Source organism: Ranitomeya variabilis, chromosome 2, assembly GCF_051348905.1.
Source record: "Ranitomeya variabilis isolate aRanVar5 chromosome 2, aRanVar5.hap1, whole genome shotgun sequence".
Lineage (NCBI taxonomy): Eukaryota > Metazoa > Chordata > Amphibia > Anura > Dendrobatidae > Ranitomeya > Ranitomeya variabilis.
In genome coordinates, this window is record NC_135233.1 from 209,301,466 (window position 1) to 209,317,832 (window position 16,367).

General features: G+C 41.2%; 1 protein-coding gene across 8 annotated transcripts in view; it reads right to left on the minus strand.

Annotated features, from left to right (window-relative positions):
• Positions 1–16,367, minus strand: part of DENND1A (DENN domain containing 1A) — an 851,690-nt gene that overhangs the window by 287,108 nt on the left and 548,215 nt on the right. The gene's annotated exons all lie outside the window — the stretch shown is intronic.

Below are 16,367 nucleotides of genomic sequence, written 5' to 3' on the forward strand. Positions count from 1 at the left end.
CAGTGGTTTTGGCACTGTGAGCAGGTGCCAGGTCGTGCTGAAAAATGAAATCTTCATCTCCATAAAGCATTTCAGCCGATGGAAGCATGAAGTGCTCCAAAATCTCCTGATAGCTAGCTGCATTGACCCTGCCCTTGATGAAACACAGTGGACCAGCAGCTGACATGGCACCCCACACCATCACTGACTGTGGGTACTTGACACTGGACTTCAGGCATTTTGGCATTTCCTTCTCCCCAGTCTTCCTCCAGACTCTGGCACCTTGATTTCCGAATGACATGCAAAATTTGCTTTCATCAGAAAAAAGTACTTGGGACCACTTAGCAACAGTCCAGTGCTGCTTCTCTGTAGCCCAGGTCAGGCGCTTCTGCCGCTGTTTATGGTTCAAAAGTGGCTTTACCTGGGGAATGCGGCACCTGTAGCCCATTTCCTGCACACGCCTTTCCACACCAGACTCAGTCCACTGCTTCCTCAGGTTCCCCAAGGTCTGGAATCGGTCCTTCTCCACAATCTTCCTCAGGGTCCGGTCACCTCTTCTCGTTGTACAGCGTTTTCTGCCACATTGTTTCCTTCCAACAGACTTACCATTGAGGTGCCTTGATACAGCACTCTGGGAACAGCCTATTTGTTGAGAAATTTCTTTCTGGGTCTTACCCTCTTGCTTGAGGGTGTCAATGATGGCCTTGACATCTGTCAGGTCGCTAGTCTTAGGGTACCGTCACACAGTACCATTTACATCGCTACGACGGCACGATTCGTGACGTCGTAGCATCGTATGATTATCGCTCCAGCGTCGTAGACTGCGGTCACACGTTGCAATCACGGCGCTGGAGCGATGCCGAAGTCCCCGGGTAACCAGGGTAAACATCGGGTTACTAAGCGCAGGGCCGCGCTTAGTAACCCGATGTTTACCCTGGTTACCAGCGTAAACGTAAAAAAAAAAAAACAGTACATACTTACATTCCGGTGTCTGTCCCCCGGCGTTCTGCTTCTCTCCACTGTGTAAGCGCCATAGCCGGAAAGCACAGCGGTGACGTCACCGCGTCACCGCTGTGCTCGCTTTCCGGCTTGCCGGCGTTCACAGTGCAGAGAAGCTGAGACGCCGGAGGACAGACACCGGAATGTGAGTATGTACTGTTTGTTTTTTTTACGTTTACGCTGGTAACCAGGGTAAACATCGGGTTACTAAGCGCGGCCCTGCGCTTAGTTACCCGATGTTTACCCTGGTTACAAGCGAACACATCGCTGGATCGCTGTCACACACAACGATCCAGCGATGTCAGCGGGTGATCAAGCGACGAAAGAAAGTTCCATACGATCTGCTACGACGTACGATTCTCAGCAGGGTCCCTGATCGCTGCTGCGTGTCAGACACTGCGATATCGTATGGATATCGCTAGAACGTCACGAATCGTACCGTCGTAGCGATCAAAATGGCACTGTGTGATGGTACCCTTACCCATGATGGGGGTTTTGAGTAATGAACCAGGCAGGGAGTTTTTAAAAGCCTCAGGTATCTTTTGCATGTGTTTAGAGTTAATTAGTTGATTCAGAAGATTAGGGTAATAGGTCATTTAGAGAACCTTTTCTTGATATGCTAATTTATTGAGACAGGTTTTTTGGGTTATCAGGAGTTGTATGCCAAAATCATCAGTATTAAAACAATAAAAGACCTGACAAATTTCAGTTGGTGAATAATGAATCTATAATATATGAAAGTTTAATTGTAATCATTACATTATGGTAAATAATGAAATTTAACACTATATGCTAATTTTTTGAGAAGGACCTGTATATCTATTTTAGGCCACATTCACGCATTCAGTATTTGGTCAGTATTTTACCTCAGTATTTGTAAGCCAAATCCAGGAGTGGGTGATAAATACAGAAGAGGTGACGTGTTTCTGTTATACATTTTCTCCGATTGTTCCGCTCCTGGTTTTGGCTACAAATACTGATGTAACATACTCACGAAATACTGAAAGTAACCTAATATTTGGTTATTTTTTGTGTGGTCCTTTAATGAATTAAGATTTGTATCTTGGATATGTATATATTTTTTAAAAACAACTATGTCTTTGGTCCACTGATCATATCTGTGGCTGTTTATATATTCATCACCTTCCCCCCTTCCTGTTTTATGTTTTGTTATTTATTATATTTCATTGACATAATGTGTTTTACCGTTGACCACACTGCTTTTCTTTCAGGTTTTAAGGGGTATTTTTATATTTTTTGTCTTCTGTTTATATGTATTGCAATTAATAAAATTGTATTTACGTTTATGCTTTTTTTTGTGGTTATTTTTCATCATTATAAGTTTTGATGAGTTAAAGGTCTATAGACTTGAACCCCAAGCCTGGACAAGCCATGCACCACCACAAGAAGTGTTCTCCAGTCAGTTACGAAAGTACATTTCTTTCATAATTTTGGATGGCTTGGCGTCCGTGTTTGACCTCACATTCTCCAAAGTGAAGCCCCATCTATAGTTCTGGAATAATAAAAAAAATTTGCAACATTCTTGCCCAACTACGAGTTAAATATATATGGACGCTCAGAATGTCAATGCTCGTCTTTATTTCAGTACTTAAAAATACGAGACATTTTAAGAGTGAAAAATACCTGATGAAGGTACAATATTGCTTTTGAAAGGTGTAGTATTTTTAAGCTCTGAAATAAAGCAGAACACCAACATTCTGAGCAGAAATATATATATTTATTTGCTCTCTTGAGAAATGTGTCGGCCGATGAAAAGCTCTATTCTTCATTCCTATCTATGCTGATAATACCAATCCCTATGGGACATTCATGAAGAGGAGTCCGGCAGACAATTATACCACTTTGCTCCTATTAGGCTCTTATGGAGGTGGTACGCCTAGTAATAAAAAATAAAGATTATAGTACAACTCTGGTGAGGTCAAGCAAGGTTGCATGTAAACTAGAATGCAGTCCGAATGCTGAGCTGTGTATATCCCCGCCACCACCATTGACTGGCAGCTTCCTGTGCACACTGCACATAGTCAGCAAGCTGCCAATCAGTGCTGGGGGCGGGGTTAGATTAGCTGGACTGGGCTTCATGAGAGATCTAGTCCTGCAGTGATAATCTCCTGTCAATAAAACACTAATTTTACTGGAGCTACAATTCCAAATGCCCCTCTCCCTTCTGAGTGTGCATAAACCATATTTAGTGCTCACACTTGGATATTTCTGAAACAATGAGAGCCCACTTAATTTATAAGTACGTGTCTCCAGAAGCACGAGCTGGGCATAATGTACTGGGCACTACAACGGCAGATCTGCAATTTTCACTCAACAACATCCAGTGCTGCTTGTTTCTGGAAAACACCCATGGAGTCAAAATCGGCACTACATCTGTAGAAAAATTATCAAATGGATATATTTTCCAAAATGGGGTCACTTTAGGGGGGATTCTGCTGTTCTAGCACTTACGGGCTCTGTATATGGAGTCTGCAAACTATTCTAAGATAATCTGCCCTCCAGAAGGCAATAGCTCTCCGTCCCTCCCAAGTCTCTATGTATGACTAAGCAGTACTGTACAGCCACATATGTGGCATTGTCAACTTCAGCAGAAATTGTGGGACAAATTTTGGTGCCATTTTTCCCAATTTCACCATGTGAAAATGTAAAATCTGGGGCTAAAACAAAATGTTTGTGGAAAAAATATACCGTATTTTTCGGACCATAAGATGCACCCCAAATTTGGGGTGAAAATTGCAGAAAAAAATATTTTTTTATAAGATAGGGGTCCGTCTTATTGTCCGAATTTACAGTATCTTACCTGAGGGCTGGCGGTGGCAGAGCAGGGTCACAGGAGGCATGGTGTCGGCAGAGGTGGGGTGATGCGGTACGGCGTGCACCTGAGCAGGGTCCCTTCCTGCTTAGGTGGGCGACGCCACGGCCTGGTGTCCATGGGAGGGTTGCAGCAGTGGTTACCGGCAGAGGTGGGGGATGAGGAGGCTCAGTGAGCGGTATGGCGTGAGCGGGGTCCCTTTCACCGGTGAGGTGATGCAGCAGCCCGGTAAGCAGCAGAGCCAGGTGAATCATGTTGTTATCGGTGGTGGCGGCCATCTTCCTGAGGCCGCGCGTACGCAGATGGAGTGCTCTGCTTCCCGGGGCTTCAGGAAAATGGCCGCGGGAGGCCGCTTGTGCGCAGATTGAGATCGCGGCGGCCATTTTCCTGAAGCCAAGATCTAAATCTGCGAACTCGGACCCGACTCCACTCCCATAGGGGTGGAGCCGCATATTCATTACTGTAATGAGCGGTACCAAGTGACCGCTCAATACAGGAAGCAGTTGCCGGCGCCCGGAGAACCTGGGACGTGCAGGCACCGCGCCAGGAGCAGATGAGTATAATGGGGGCATTGCGCGATATTCACCTGTCCCACCGCCGGGCTCCATCTTCTGCGTCCTCTGCAGTGACGCTCATGTCAGAGAGCGCGATGACACGATTAGTGTGCGCGCCGCCCTCTGCCTGAATAGTCAGTGCAGAGGACGCGGAAGACACAGCGGCGCCCAGCGGTGGAACGGGGAAGGTGACTATAGCAAGTGCTGGGGGCCTGAGCGACGAGAGGTGAGTATGTGATTTTTTTTTTTTTAATTGCAGCAACAGCATATGGGGCAAATATCTCTATGGAGCATCTTATGGGGCCATAATCAACATTTGTGCAGCATTATATGGGGCAAATATCTCTATGGAGCATCTTATGGGGCCATAATCAACATTTGTGCAGCACTATATGGGGCAAATGTGTCTATGGAGCATCTTATGGGGCCATAATCAGCATTTGTGGAGCATTATACGGGGCAAATATTTCTATGGAGCATCTTATGGGGCTATAATCAGCATTTGTGGAGCATTATACGGGGCAAATGTGTCTATGGAGCATCTTATGGGGGCCATAATCAACATTTGTGCAGCACTATATGGGGCAAATGTGTCTATGGAGCATCTTATGGGGCCATAATCAGCATTTGTGCAGCATTATATTGGGTAAATGTCTGTATGGAGCATCTTATAGGGTCATAATCAACATTTATGCAGCATTATATGGGGCTTATTTTAATATGGAGCATCTTATGTGGCCTATCATGAACTGTATGGAGCATTATATGGGGCTCCTGATTCAATACGAATATTCAAAAACACTTAACCTACTGATGTATCAATTAATTTTACTTTTATTGGTATCTATTTTTATTTTTGACATTTACCGGTAGCTGCTGCATTTCCCACCCTAGGCTTATACTCGAGTCATTAAGTTTATCCAGTTTTTTTGTGGCAAAATTAGGGGTCTCAGCTTATACTCGAGTATATACGGTAAGTTGCAAAATTTTCACCAAAATTACAGTACAAGACCTGGGGACAAGTATAGCCATCACAACTCAGCCAACAACTAATTATTAAAATATTACTGCCATATTAAACCGCACTGGTAAGTGTAGGTCCAAGTGAAAAAATAAGTTTTCTGGCTCTGCAAATGCAAAAACGCAGTTCTGCTAAAAAAAAAAAAAAAAAAAAAGCAGCCTGCAGCGACATCACTGCTCTATAAGAAATAACTTATATACAGCAGACTCTAATATGGGGTGAGAGAGAACCCGTATATCCACGTGTACGTCACATAAGATCACCTGTTATAAAAATGGAGAAAAACCCCAATGTGCCAAAGGTGTATTAGAAAATGTATGCCGACTACACGCGTGTTCCTGGAGCTTGTACCATTATATCTGGTGAGCACATATCAACCAACATATACAAGCATTTCTGCTTAATACTACAGTTTCAAACTAAAAAACACTCCCTCTATTTTTTTCCCCATAAACTTGAATGAGATGGAGAAAATCTGCAGATAAAAAAGAAAATGTACATGTAAAATGCACCTGACTTTATCAATAAAGGGTTATCCATACAAGCTAAATCAGAAAGCCTCTAAAATATAGTATATAACATGATATGCCTAAAAGAGATAAAAAAAAAGTTCTGAAAAAGGTGATAAATACATATAAGGAAAACACACTCAAAAATACAATAAAATTTTTTAAAAAAGCATGTAAGGAAAACACACTCAAAAATACAATAAAAAATTTAAAAAAAAGCATGTAAGGAAAACACACTTAAAAATACAATAAAAAATAGAAAATGCATGTAAGGGAAACACTCAAAAATCCAATAAAAAACGCATGTAAGGAAAACACTAAAAAATACAATAAAAAAATAAAAACGCATGTAGGGAAAACACTCAAAAATACAATAAAAAAATAGAAAATGCATGTAAGGAAAACACACTCAAAAATACAATAAAAAATAAAAGACCCATGTAAGGAAAACACTAAAAAATACAATAAAAAATAGAAAATGCATGTGAGGAAAACACACTCAAAAATACAATAAAAAAATAAAAAACGCATGTAAGGAAAACACTAAAAAATACAATAAAAAAATATAAACGCATGTAAGGAAAATACCCCAAAACACAATAAAAAAATAAAAACGCATGTAAGGAAAACACTCAAAAAATACATTAAAAACCGCATGTAAGGAAAACACACTCAAAAATACAATAAAAAAATTAAAACGCATGTTGGGAAAACACAATGCATGTAAGGAAAACACACTCAAAAATACAATAAAAAAATAAAACCGCATGTTGGGAAAACACAATGCATGTAAGGAAAACACACTCAAAAATACAATAAAAAATAAAAACGCAATAAAAACGCATGCAAGGAAAACAATAAAAAAATTAAAAACGTGTGTAAGGAAAACACTAAAAATACAATAAAAAATAAAAACGCATGTAAGGAAAACACTCAAAAATACAATCAAAAATAGAAAATGCATGTAAGGAAAACACACTAAAAAATACAATAAAAAATAAAAAAAGCATGTAAGGAAAACACACTAAAAAATACAATAAAAAATAAAAAAAGCATGTAAGGAAAACACACTCAAAAATACAATAAAAAAATAAAAACCGAATGTAAGGAAAACATACTCAAAAATACAATTAAAAAAATAAAAACCGTATGAAAGAAAACACACTCAAAAATACAATAAAAAAAGAAAAACGCATGTAAGGAAAACACAAAAAATTCCTATAAAAAAAGTCACGTGACAAGGCTCGTTAAAGGGTTGACATTGACTGTTAGGATTGCTACTTCCAACAGGTGGCACTAGAGTTCTAGTCCTCTTCCTCTCTGAAGAGATAATTTGCATATTTCCCAGAGGAGCATTGCGGCTTCAAGTCTCCTCATCTCGGCATGCTTATCATGTCACTCTCAGACGCCTCTCAATCAGCCAAACCAGATCTCCACTTTGCACTGACGAGGGGCAGTACCCCGAAACACAGTGTCTGCAAATTGAGATTCTGGTTTGGCTAATATCCTAAGGGTACTGTCACACAGTACCATTTTGATCGCTACGACGGTACGATTCGTGACGTTCTAGCGATATCGTTACGATATCGCAGTGTCTGACACGCAGCAGCGATCAGGGATCCTGCTGAGAATCGTACGTCGTAGCAGATCGTGTGGAACTTTCTTTCGTCGCTTGATCACCCGCTGACATCGCTGGATCGTTGTGTGTGACAGCGATCCAGCGATGTGTTCGCTTGTAACCAGGGTAAACATCGGGTAACTAAGCGCAGGGCCGCGCTTAGTAACCCGATGTTTACCGTGGTTACCAGCGTAAACGTAAAAAAACAAACAGTACATACTTACATTCCGGTGTCTGTCCTCCAGCGTCTCAGCTTCTCTCCACTGTGTGAGCGTCTGCCAGCCGGAAAGCGAGCACAGCGGTGACGTCTGACGTCACCGCTGTGCTTGCCGGCTATGGCGCTTACACAGTGGAGAGAAGCAGAACGCCGGGGACAGACACCGGAATGTAAGTATGTACTGTTTGTTTTTTTTACGTTTACGCTGGTAACCACGGTAAACATCGGGTTACTAAGCGCGGCCCTGCGCTTAGTTACCCGATGTTTACCCTGGTTACCGGGGACTTCGGCATCGCTCCAGCGCCGTGATTGCAACGTGTGACCGCAGTCTACGACGCTGGAGCGATATTCATACGATCGCTGCGACGTCACGGATCGTGCCGTCGTAGCGATCAAAATGGTACTGTGTGACAGTACCCTAAGTCATGTGACAAGGATCGTTAAAGGGTCGACATTGACTGTTAGGATTGCTACTTCCAATAGGTGGCACTAGAGTTCTAGTCCTCATCCTCTCTGAAGAGACAATTTGAATAAAAAAATTAAAAACGCATGTAAGAAAAACACTCAAAAATGCAATTTAAAAAAACGCATGTAAGGAAAACACACTCAGAAATACAATAAAAAAATAAAAACGCATGTAAGGAAAACACTCAAAAATACAATAAAAACCGCATGTAAGGAAAACACTCAAACATACAATAAAAAAAAATAAAAAATGCATGTAAGGAAAACACATTCAAAAATACAATAAAAAATAAAAACCGCATGTAAGGAACACACACTAAAAATACAATAAAAAAACAGAAGTAACCTAATTGGTGCAAAAATTCTGCACCATCAAAGCCGCATCGAATACCCAATGTGGGTACTTAGCCGTCCACTCTATTTCTTCCCCTTATGACTAATTAATTAATCGCTTTTTGGGAAAGGGGTATGGCCTACACCGCAAAAGTGTGAAAAAAAACTTGTTGGAAAATGTTTGGCGGAAATTACTGGCTTAAAGTCAGATACCTAATAGTTGTAACAAAGAAGTGCCTAACGATGCATGATCTGTTGGGGACATTTTAAGACCATCTAAAAATTAGACAGTTTTATTACCCCAGTGTGTTGCATGATTTGCACTCGTGGGGGTCCAACAAATAAATCTGCTGCTCCAATAAATCAGGCAGGAATTCTGCCTCATATAGTAAGTAGGAATATCGATCTTTCGAGCTGGACACCACATCAGATAAAATAAGTCATGCAAGGCACCATTGGTGACCATAAAAAACAAAGCCTCTATAGCCTGGGGAATACCTACCCAAATGTGTTCTTCTCCATGCCATCCTATGAATTAGCTGGAATGTATATGTATAGTAAGCTGAACAGGCGTAGAGGGCAAGGAAACCTTCACCTTTACGTTGGGTTCCAAAGCCAATGCAGAATTTCAACCTTTTGGCACGTGTCTATGCCTGGAGGCTTTGCCTTCATGTTGTGCCCACCAGCTGCACACTAAATACATTTTGGCAGCTGTTCTGGAATCACATCTTGCAGATGCCAACCAACTGTTTCTAGGAATATAAATGCTCCAGAGGTAGAGACTGGTTTCTTTATCAGGGTATTTTCTGACCCTTGTTCGCTGAGTCAGTAACAATAGCAACAATCTTATCGGGTGGTTAGTCTTGTAACGGGCATGAGATCCGGCAACAACGGGTCAAGGGTTCTCATGTCAGATCTGACATTGATCTACTGTCTATGAGTGGTAAGCTAAGTTTAAAGGGAGATTTTACATCTGACGCTAATGGCATGTATGCATAGGTGATTTCATGCTGATTAAATCAATACCTTGATTGCAGAAATCTGTTTTGCCGTTACTGAGAAATCCAACATTGAAATCATACACAAATGAACTGCAAGTGCTTCGGAGTGGGACATTGCACTTGCAGCTCCCTCCCATTTCTCTCCTTATTGCTTGCCTGCTGTGTCTGATCAGCAGGTCAGGGGTGGCATGTCACAAGAGTGATCTGTCAGTCTGATACAGGAAGCAGGCGGTAGGAGAATAGAGAGAACAGGACAGCTGCAAGTGCATGTCCAAACCTGAAGCACTTGCAGCTCATTTGTGTAACATTTCAAAGCTGCATTTCTCAAGAGCGGCAAAACTGATTTCTGCAATCAAAGTATTGATTTAATCAGCATCAAAGCGCCTATATGTATATTCTATTAGCTTGAGGATTAATGATCTCATGCCTGTTACAAGACTAACCACAGAATAAGTTTGTTACTGACACAGGACATAGCAAGAAAAGGAGAAAGATGCAGTGTGGCACCTGGAGTGATGAAGGTTTCTCATCGATGCGCGTTTCTTCTGGCTCTTCTCTTCTTGCAGCTGTTCTAGTTTAGCTCATACTTACTACCTCTCCTGGAATGAGATCGACACTCCAGTGCAGACAGGAGACTCTGTTACCCAGAAGATTTAGAAAACAGTCTGTGTGACATGAAAGACTCCCTGAAAGCAGGGACCCTGCAACTTTTTTCACTGCCCTGCCGCTGAGCCTCAACCTCTAGAGCAATATCCAGGTGGCAGAACAGGGTATAGTCTGCTGAGACGGGAAGAAGGCTTATATGAATAAAATTCCAGGTGGAAATTCATACATATTGTCAAATAAAGTTTAGTTTCGGTATTGAGGGATCAGCAGGAATAAAATCAAAACTAAGACGTCCTTCAATGGTGTCTTTAACTGTTGGGATAGTACGAGCTCTAAAATAAAAAAAAAAATAACTTGAGATATAGCACAATCCAAAATGAGGAGAGCGTGCAAGATTAGAGAACAGTGTGCCAGAAAAGCTGTTCGTGAGAACAAAATTGGAATATCTTCGCTTTTAAGGTTGAAGGTAGACTTGGTCAATTGACTTCAACCTATGGTCTAACATGTTGATCCAGAGGAAGGCAAAAAAACCTCATGGGGCAGATTTTAATAGTTATATGTTAGAGGAAAAAATTATAAACATATGATAATCAGACTAGTTAATTGGATCAATGTTTCATCTCAGAATCTAGCGCCCATAACCTGTAACATATTTTTCAAAAAAGGCACCCAGGTCTTTCTTGAATTTTAGTAGGAAATCAACCATGTGGCATAGAGTTCCATAATCTCACTGCTCTTACATAAAAGAATCCATAGTCTCACTCCTCTCATATAAAAGAATCCATAGTCTCACAGCTCTTATATAAAAGAATCCATAGTCTCACAGCTCTAACATGAAATAATCCATAATATCACAGCTCTTACAGTAGAGAATCCAGTCTCACTGCTCTTAAAGTAAAGAATCCATTAGTCTCACTGCTCTTACATAAAAGAATCCATAGTCTCAATGCTCTTATATAAAAGAATCCATAGTATCACAGATCTTACGGTAGAGAATCCATAGTCTCACTGCTCTTACAGTAAATAATTCATAGTCTTACTGCTTTTATATAAAATAATCCATAGTCTCACTGCTCTTACATTAAAGAATGCATAGTCTCACTGCTATTACAGTAGAGAATCCATAGTCTCACTACTCTTACAGTAAAAAATCCATTAGTCTCACTGCTCTTATATAAAAGAATCCAGTCTCACTGCTCTTATATAAAAGAATCAGTAGTCTCACAGCTCTAACATTAAATAATCCATAGTATCACAGATCTTACCATAGAGAATCCATAGTCTCACTGCTCTTAAAGTAAAGAATCCATTAGTCTCACTGCTCTTATATAAAAGAATCCATAGTCTCACTGCTCGTACATTAAAGAATCCATAGTCTCACTGCTATTACAGTAGAGAATCCATAGTCTCACTGCTTTTACAGTAAAGAATCTGCGCCTGTAATTAGGATTAATCCTTTTCTACTCTAGACGTAGAGGATGATGCCCCCCTTGACCCCGTCACAGGGCTAAGTGAAAAAAAAAATCATTAGAAAGATCTAGCTCTCTGTATTTTCTATTAAGGTTGCTCTTATGCCTTTGTTTGTCATCTTGATATTGCAGTTCACCCATTCTTTAATAACCTTGGTCGCTCTTCTCTGCACAAGCTCTACTTCAGCTATGACCTTCTTATACACCAGAGACCAAAATTGTGCACTGTATCTAAATGTATGCCCCTTACTCCCCAGTATCTAATGAAGTTGGCTTGTGGACGCTGAACTGCAAAGCGCAGAGGACCTCCTACATGACACTCATGAAAATTACCAATTTTTTAGCAGTTTTGGCACATCACACATCCTTTATTTAGCACTGGCAGGTGCATGCTCGCTTAGGCTATGTGCACACAATGCGGATTTGCTGCGGATCCGCACCGTATTTTCCCACGCAGAAACGCTGCAGATCCGCACAGTGATGTACAGTACAATGTTATTCAATGGGTTTAAAAAAAAAGCTGTGCACATGGTGCAGAAAAATCAGTGTGGAATTGCTGCGGATTTCAAAGAAGTGCATTTCACTTCTTTTGTGCGGATCTGCAGAGTTTCTGCACCCCTCCATGATAAAAATCCGCAGTGGCAAAAACCGCAGAAAATCCGCAGAAAATCCACATCAATTCTGCATAAAAACCGCACAAAATCCACATAAAAAAGCGGCAAATCCACGGCTGCGGATTCTGCCAGGAGATGCGGATTTTTTGCAGAAAATTCTGCACCTCTTTTCCTACGTGTGCACATAGCCTTACAGTGTCGCTTGTAGATGGTTTCTCAGTACTTGCGATGTACATTAGAAGGTCATTTCACTGGATGATTGCCATCTATCGCAATGTATTTACTAGGACCCATACGACCTCAGCTTTGTATTTGCAGACAGTTTTTGTGATTTTCGTCATGTACTTCTTCTGATCTGCTTCTGTAACACATTCCCTTTCTTTCTAGCTGCTTGTCCAGTACACTTTAGCTGCAGTCGTACTAATGATGTGTGGCCCTGCTGTATAGCAGCATCTCCTGCGCTCTGCTGGTAATGGTTTTCTTTACTGCTTTAACGCAGACCCAAATCGATGTTACTCAGCATTCTGCTCGTTGATTAGAGACCCAGGAACAAGACGGGAGTTGGATGTATTTGCTCTGACAAAAGACATCAATATGTTCTCTCCCTGACTGTGGCTCTTTTTACACCTCCACACAGTGGGGACTGATACAACAAGTGCACATGGAAATATAGCTGGTGAGCAGTGAGACAACGTAGGAGCGATACAAAAAAAAAATAAAGCTCACTTTTGTTACTACTGGGCAAAAATGATTGACAACTAAACCGGCATGTCACGGAGAAAAGTCTTCATCCAGTGCGCCCCTGCTTGGATTTTATGGAGTTCAGTTTGGAGGATGTAGAGGTTGCTGACATTCAGTTAGTGTAATAAGGATTACAGAAATCTCATATACAGTACAGACCAAAAGTTTGGACACACCTTCTCATTTAATGATTTTTCTGTATTTTCATGACTATGAAAATTGTACATTCACACTGAAGGCATCAAAACTATGAATTAACACATGTGGAATTATATACTTAACAAGAAAGTGTGAAACAACTGAAATTATGTCTTATATTCTAGGTTCCTCAAAGTAGCCACCTTTTTGCTTTGATGACTGCTTTGCACACTCTTGGCATTCTCTTGATGAGCTTCAAGAGGTAGTCACCGGGAATGGTTTTCACTTCACAGGTGTGCCCTGTCAGGTTTAATAAGTGGGATTTCTTGCCTTATAAATGGGGTTGGGACCATCAGTTGTGTTGTGCAGAAGTCTGGTGGATACACAGCTGATAGTCCTACTGAATAGACTATTAGAATTTGTATTATAGCAAGAAAAAAGGCAGCTAAGTAAAGAAAAATGAGTGGCCATCATTACTTTAAGAAATGAAGGTCAGTCAGTCTGAAAAATTGGGAAAACTTTGAAAGTGTCCCCAAGTGCAGTGGCAAAACCCATCAAGCACTACAAAGAAACTGGCTCACATGAGGACCGCCCCAGGAAAGGAAGACCCAGAGTCACCTCTGCTTCTGAGGATAAGTTTATCCGAGTCACCAGCCTCAGAAATCGCAGGTTAACAGCAGCTCAGATTAGAGACCAGGTCAATGCCACACAGAGTTCTAGCAGCAGACACATCTCTACAACAACTGCTAAGAGGAGACTTTGTGCAGCAGGCCTTCATGGTAAAATAGCTGCTAGGAAACCACTGCTAAGGACAGGCAACAAGCAGAAGAGACTTGTTTGGGCTAAAGAACACAAGTATTGGACATTAGGCCAGTGGGAATCTGAGCTTTGGTCTGATGAGTCCAAATTTGAGATCTTTGGTTCCAACCACCGTGTCTTTGTGCGACCCAGAAAAGGTGAACGGATGGACTCTACATGCCTGGTTACCACCGTGACGCATGGAGGAGGAGGTATGATGGTGTGGGGGTGCTTTGCTGGTGACAATGTTGGGGATTTATTCAAGATTGAAGGCATACTGAACCAGCATGGCTATCACAGCATCTTGCAGCGGCATGCTATTCCATCCGGTTTGCGTTTAGTTGGACAATCATTTATTTTTGAACAGGACAATGACCCCAAACACACCTCCAGGCTGTGTAAGGGCTATTTGACCAAGAAGCAGAGTGATGGGGCGCTACGCCAGATGACCTGGCCTCCACAGTCACCAGACCTGAACCCAATCGAGATGGTTTGGAGTGAGCTGGACCGCAGAGTGAAGGCAAAAGGGCCAACAAGTGCTAAGCATCTCTGGGAACTCCTTCAAGATTGTTGGAAGACCATTCCCGATGACTACCTCTTGAAGCTCATCAAGAGAATGCCAAGAGTGTGCAAAGCAGTCATCAAAGCAAAAGGTGGCTACTTTGAAGAACCTAGAATATAAGACATAATTTCAGTTGTTTCACACTATTTTGTTAAGTATATAATTCCACATGTGTTAATTCATAGTTTTGATGCCTTCAGTGTGAATTTACAATTTTCATAGTCATGAAAATACAGAAAAATCTTTAAATGAGAAGGTGTGTCCAAACTTTTGGTCTGTACTGTATATGACTGTATTAAGGATTGTAGGCCAAAAAGTAGCTCAACACGCTCGCCGATCATGCAGATAGCCAAAAACCGGAGCCCTAAACCGGCAACCCAGGGAGAAAAGTCTTCATCCTGTGCGCCCCAGCACGTTTAACGTTTGCTCAAGAACATTAAGATAAGCCTGAGAAACACTGGAAGAATATAGTTATGTCAGATGAGACCAAAATTGAACTCTTTGGATGCCATAATACACACCACGTTTGGAAATCAAAAGGCACTGCATATCACTATAAAAACAACACATCAATAGTGAAGTTTGGAGGTAGGAACATCATGGTGTGGGGCTGTTTTTTTAACATACGCCACTGGCAAACTTCATATGATTGAAGGAAGCATTAATGGACAAATGTATTGAGACATTCTGGCTGCCATGTTCCTGGATGATGAAGATGAAAGAGGATAAACATTTCAGCAAGACAATGATCCCAAATCAAGGAAAACTATCACTTGGTTTTAGAAAAAGAAAATAAAGCTGCTAGAATGGCCAGGCCAATTACCAGACCGGAATCCGATAGAAAATGTATGGAAGGAACTAAAGCTGAGAGTTCATAGAAGAGCCCATGGGACCTTCAGGATGTGAAGAGTATTTATGTGCAAGAATGGGATAAAATCACACCTGAGCAATGCCTGCGACTAGTTTCTCCATACAGGAGGTGTCTTGAAGCTTCATCGCCAACAAAGGATTTTGTACAAAGTATTAAATAAATTTCAGTAAACGTGTTCAATACACTCTCCCTGTGTCATTTCTCATTATTACACATAATACTTATTTCTCACTGCAAAATGCAAATATATTTATATCATTTATACAATGTGATTTCCTGGATTTTATTTTTGATATTCTATCTCTCAAAGTTAAAATTAACCTACCCCTAAAATTATAGACTGTTCATGTCTTTGTCAGTGGGCAAACGTACAAAATCAGCAAGGGATCAAATAATTATTTCCTTCACTGTAAGTTTTCACCTATCCACACGATAGGTGATAACTTATTGACCTGTTGGGGTCCGTCTGCTGAGACCCCACCAATTGGCAGAAAAGGGCACTGTTATCCCTGATAGGACACTTTTATCACTGTTAGAATGGAGTAGGAGTCCTCATGCCTGACCACTACCCATTTGCGAGAAAAAAAAGGTCTGTAATCCAGACCGAAAAAAACGGACGAGTGTCACGTGAATACAATGCGATTTTTCTCACATAGCATCTGTTTGACATCCGTATGCAATGCTTTTTTTTTCTCTGCAACTATTTTTCTACAATCATTTACAGGACCATTTACAGTGTTCTATGCCACAGAATAGTACGGTATCTGTAAAAAACGGACGGCATACGGATGGTCCGTATGCCATGCGATTTTTTTCTCGCTCCCATTGACTTGCATTGGTGAGTTTCGTGCGAGATACGCAGCAAATCGCAGCATGCTGCGATTTTTTTCTCAGTCTGATTTCAGCTGAGAAAAGAATCGCAGATGAGATGTCACCCATTGAATAACATTGGCCCGAGTGCAATCCAATTTTTTATCGGATTGTACTTGTCCGTTTTTCTGGCAAATGAGCATGAGCCCTAAGGCTTCTAAACAACCGT